This window comes from Mya arenaria, chromosome 15, assembly GCF_026914265.1.
Source record: "Mya arenaria isolate MELC-2E11 chromosome 15, ASM2691426v1".
NCBI classification, from domain to species: Eukaryota; Metazoa; Mollusca; class Bivalvia; order Myida; family Myidae; genus Mya; species Mya arenaria.
The window spans coordinates 35810579-35816578 of record NC_069136.1 but is presented as its reverse complement, the minus strand read 5'-3'; positions in this window follow the sequence as shown (position 1 = coordinate 35816578).

The following is a 6000-nucleotide window of genomic DNA, read 5'->3' as shown; positions in this document are numbered from 1 at the left end:
TATTTTTAATATCAATTTGATATTGTAGATATAATCAGTTCCCATATACTTCAGTGAAATAGTGAGTTTTGAGTGCCTTTTGAAACTAGCCAATGTTTTACAGTCCTTTATACAAGAGGGAAGCGCGTTCCACAATCTTGCAGCTGCTGACTGAAAGCTCCTGTCGCCATATCTTACTGTAGGACCTTTTGGCACCACAAGTGTTAGAGAGTTGTTAGGGGATCTTATGTTCCTGGATGGCGCGTATATTTCAATTTGGTTACGAAATACCATTACTTTTTTTCAAATTGGGGAGGTCTGCAAATTTGAAATAAGTCACCTCTCCTCCCTTTGCACATCGTTCAATTTTGAACTGGAATCCGGAATATATCGCTTAATTTAGGATTGAAATCCGAAATACTATCTAGAAATTCTTGACAATTAAACCTCCAAAACCTGATTTATTTTCCGTCACTTTTCTTAAATTCTCGCCTTCTTTGTTCATTTACAGTATAAATCAATTATTAAACAGCAAATAAATGGTGAATTGCTAATGGTAAGTTCATATTAAGCAATGGTCATCCTACTAGCGCGTAGCAAGAACCAAATAGATGCATTAAGACGGTCGGTTCTTCTAAGGGACCCCGGGAGTATACTTCTCAATAATAATTTATAAAAAAGCGTGCTATTGCTTTCCAACAAATAAAACCCATGACAACCAAACAATACCCATAGTTTAAAAATATATGTGCAGAAGCCCGAGCCTAAAATGACTCCGTGACACGTAAACTTTGCTCTGGCAACCATAATTACCCTTGAAAATGATTAATTTATCGATTTTAAAGGCAATTATCATAAGTTGATGCTTATTTCAAAGAAATGTTTGAAAGTTAACATCCTTTTAAAATGTGTTGCAATATTGCAGAACTTTTTATCGTACGTTCGTTGTATGTATCCTGTCCATTTGATTGTTTGCCGTTTGATGTCAATAAAATGTCAAATAGAGGGAAATGTTTGATATCATTGTAATACCGTATGTTCATGTTAGTAATTAAGCATAATTTAAGTATGCTTTTTTTCTAAATACATTATTTAAAAACCTCATAGACTTTTATCTTATAATTCAACATTATAATCCGGACCTGAAAATATTTTATAATACATTAACCCAGTTATCATTTTATAGAATATTTGATTTAAGTAATCATTAAACTAAATCGGGAAAAGATGATGTTATCAGTATGATTTAATTAAATGGAAATGTGTTAGGAAGTTAATAAAGGATGCTTACATTTAAATGATTGTCAGTTAAAGAACAGAAGTGAGTAATTGCAAATGCTTTTAAAGAAATAGTGATTGAAAACAGTGTGTCATTTGCTTATAAATGAACTGTACAGATGAAGTCAAAGACAATATGATTTAGAAATTATGAAATAATTGGTCATTGTTAAGCTGTAAAGATGTTTACATCAAATGAGTCTAGTCTAGAAACTGAACGAGTGAAGATTTTCCATCGATTCCCACCTTTGATCATCATAATGTGTTTTTTAGGATTTTTTGGACTTATTGGAAACACATCGGCATTCATTTTCTTTTTTTCAAATGCAAGGTGACATCAACATTTTTCTTAATCGGTATTCTAGCTGTTGCAGATATTCGTGTTGTGTCATGATATTTCCGACCATGGTAGATTCGATTTATAACGTGACCAATATACCTTCTATAGTTTGCAAGCTAACGTTTTTTTCTTTTCCCTGTGGTCGGTCGCTTTCTCAACAGTGATACTGACAATTATTTCTGTAGACAGGCACCGAATGATATGGGCCCCTTACCAATGGCAAATTACTTTAAAATTTGCAAAAGTAATCAGCATATGCGGCGCAACTGTCTGCGGCCTTTGGACTTTGCGCAATCTGATCATTTTTGATAACTTCGAAATAAACGTTGATATTGGCAATTCAACAGTCGTTGGCAACTACTGCAAATTCAACGTAAAGCTAGCTACAGTGGCAACACTTTTCGTTTTGGGTGACTTGTTATTCATATTAGTGGAATTCATTGTCACTATTGTATGTTATTCCATGATTCTCTTTGTAATAAGGAAACAAGCAAATCTAAAGACGACGCTTCTGAAAAAACGGAGAAATGACAATCATATGATACGTATTGAAACTTCAAATGAAACAGCAATTAATGGAAGTGAGTCTGAGAATATAACAACAATGAATACATACAGCACAAATAGTGCCGACGGAGAGCAAACTGGGTCAGCTGAAGATGTACACCCAGCAGATAAGCAATCTCGCCAAACGATACCAGGTAAAAAGAAGAAGACAGAATCAGAAAGGGAAACAATAAACAGAAAAGGAAACACCACAAGCGCACAAGAGAAGCGTGTAATGTTTATGATGATGACAGTGACCGGATTCTTTCTAATATGCTTTGTTTCATTTCTTGTCATTCAAGTTGTAAATCGCTCGAACAAGTCAATGCTTATACCGACTATTGGGTACGAAGTTGTCCGCAAAATCCCATTCATCAATAGTGTCGTCAATCCGTTCATATATCTAGTATTCAATGCCGAATACCGTCAGTTTTTGGACTAGGGCACTTGTGGCCTAGTTCATAGCCATAAACGCGATACCTGCATTCTCAAGCGGCATCTGGGGGTTCATTGACGTAATGTATTCATACGCTGTATTTTGATTGGATTGCGGTTAGCGAATTTGAATAATCAAAGTAGTACCAGAACTGATTACAATGAAAACATCCAATAAAAATAGTTCTCCTAACAATTCAAGCTAACTGTATGTTCTTTTAATGAAGCACAAGAAATTCATACGTAGGGAGTGAGTTAATCGGGTGAACTACATGAATGTTCTTGCATACGGTCAGATTATATGCAATAAGAATATGAACATATTGGAAAATTACGCATCGAAATTTTTCCGTTCAATGCTCTGTATTGATAGACTGGTACCCTCTTTCTCTTTTATCCGAAATGAAACCAGTATCAGCTAACCGCGGTGCCCATCGCGCATTCGAAATGTCGTGTGAATTCATACGTAAAGCGAATAAAGCGTGCGGTCTAAGTAGAAAACAACCAGGAAAGTTGGTTTAAAAAAATATTGTTATCCTTTGTATAGAATGTTGGTATTCCGAAGTCGGTCCCTGTTCTTCTTTTTCGACATAATTTGCATGTTTCCGTGATATTTTCTTTTCGATACAAAGTTTTTTTAACTCATAATTGCATGGCACTTAGCACTTTTTTAAATACAATAGATTTTTGGTATTTATTGTTCAAATACTATTAATGTTAACTAAAAAACCATATGCCGCGTACCTGTATAAATTTTTGAGGAAAAGTAAATCAGTGTACCAGTCTACTTATTGACCTCAAAATGTACTCTGATCAGAGCGTCCGAATGATTCAGACATGTATGTTATCACTACTTCCGGATGCTGATGATGTGAATTTTATAGTGTTTTATTGAGGAAATAAAGCCGACATTGAATGATTACCACCATCAAACGGATTTATTTTCATCTTACCGTGGGTAGCATTTTTAATTTGACACGTAAATTTTCAAGCAATACAAGTTCGTTTGAAAAATCATGTGATTTCAATTTTGCAAAATGGAGATAAAAAAAATATTAAATATGCGCATACTTATTTATGAAGTTTCATTCTAAATGAAGCCAAATGTATGAATATGTGCACAGCATCTGTGAATAAGATGATTGTTTACCTATGTGCATAGAAAAATCTTGGAGCCACTCTTAGTGTAAGTACATAATTATTTTATACATTTTGTTCAATGATATGGTGATAAGCCATCGCCATTGATAAAACAATCTTGCATGCTCAATTTTGATTTCCTCTCTTATAATGCACCAGTCAATTGTTACCACGGCCCCCTTGGAGATATACCGGGGAAAAGGGCTGTGTTTTTACCTTTCTGGTGTCCTCGTAGCTATTATATAAAAGAACTTCAGCGAACACATTATATATTACCTTCTTGGACGTGTTGTAAACATCAAAAAAATAAATATCAACATTTAAGTCATGGAAGCCAGAACTAGTGTCCTCGCAATGCCGGGTGATTGCGGTGGTTTTGTCTTTCCTCAAAATATATCAGGGCATTGCTCTTACCTTAGATCCCCTGGGTGCGGGGACGTTATTCACGGGATTTTACCACCAGTTCGTTCCCGCAGGGCAGGGATTTTACCGGGGATTGGCTGGACCGAAAGTCAAAGTAACTGCTATTCCCTGGGGGGGGGGGGGCGTGGTTACAATTGACTGGTGCATACTTTACAAGTTCTTTTTCTGAAGACGCTTTGTGCTCACTTTTTGTTTTCTAGCCAAGAATGAAAATCAATAATCAGTCAGAGATACAGTATGGTGAAGCATTGTTGTTGATATATCAATATAAATTTGTGAAATATTTGAGGGAAAGGTATTTAGTTAAATAATTTACAAGTGTAACTTTTGAGTTTTATTTTACAATGCAGTGCCGAATATTGTGGAGATAGAATTGAATTTGTATTAATTAATCAATCAGTTGACTTGTAGCGTTTAGGGAACAAAATTAAAATCAAAATATTCAATAAAGTTCCATTATCACCCAATGTTGTGGAATAGTGAAGTAATGAAGATTTAACCTCACAACACTCTTCCTCAAATGCTGTCCAGGCTTTTTTATGCTTAAGAATAACTAACCTCGCGATGTCAGACCAGAAATCATCTTGGCATGAGATTGGATCACTATGGATCATTATGCAGTCAATTGTAAATACGGCTCTTACATCCGGGGGTATACCGGGGATAGCCGGCGAAATGGGCCATGTTTTTACCTTTCAGGTGGCCCCGCAGTGCCGGGTCTTCCCGGAAAATACAGTGTGGATGGGGCTTAACCTAATGTCCCTTGGGTGCGGGGGCATTTGGTGGGGACATTACCATCAGATTATCTCCATAGGGCGGGGAATTTAGCTGGGGTTGGCTTGACTGAAAGTAAAAGTCCCCGCTATTCCAGGACCGGGGGGGGGGGGGGGCATGGTTACAATTGACTGATGCATTAGCTTGTGTTTTCAGATAAAGTTAAGAATATATATTTATTTATATAAGTTATACTTTGTAATCTAAATCAAAGATTTTAAAAAGGTATCCTGTATCAATAAATGCAAGTATACATAAATGACTGTGCAAATCTTTATGTATCATCCAAATATGAGTAACTTGCAGGGTGAATGTTATTTGTTAAAATTATACTAAGTGAGCTTTCAAGATTACCTTTCCAGTTTGAAACCTGGATAATTATTACAAATCTTGGTTGTAGGCCATAACTTTTAAATATTTGATAAGTCACAGACATTATAAGGTACAGTTTAAAGGGGCTGTACTCAGTTAATGATGAAAAAGCAAATATTTAAAGAAAATTGTAGAAAATTGACATAAACTTGGTATCGATGTGTACAATTAATGCATTGAAACTTACTAACTGATGATCCCCATAGTTTACAAATGATTTATTAATAGCAGTTATTTCGTGTTTTCCATTAAAAAAGATTGCTAGGTATGTCTACCGAGTAGAATTCATTCCTTATGCATGATCTGTCGTTGATGTTATTACATGATATTAGCGTGTTAGGTATACATCTGGAAAATTCCACCCAGTAAAAGTAAGTCTTCATAGCATAGTAGATACGACACTTCACTGCATTTTTTTTTTCATTTTGGTATTTTATTTACAATAACGATATCAAAGAGTAAAATATTTTATTAAAAAAGTGTCCTTAGATTCGTTACAGGAAAAAAACTTTTTTGGTGCCAATCTGGTGTACAGTCCCTTTCATAAACAACAAGTGAAGCCAATGCTGTATTAATTTGAGGCAAACAAAAAGAAGACAGCACAAAGTTCAAAAAGTGTGACTAATGTGAGAATACCTTACATAATTTATAAATTTGCATGCGATTCAGACAATTTTAATGACTTTTCTTGCACTTAAATGTGAACAAGTCAA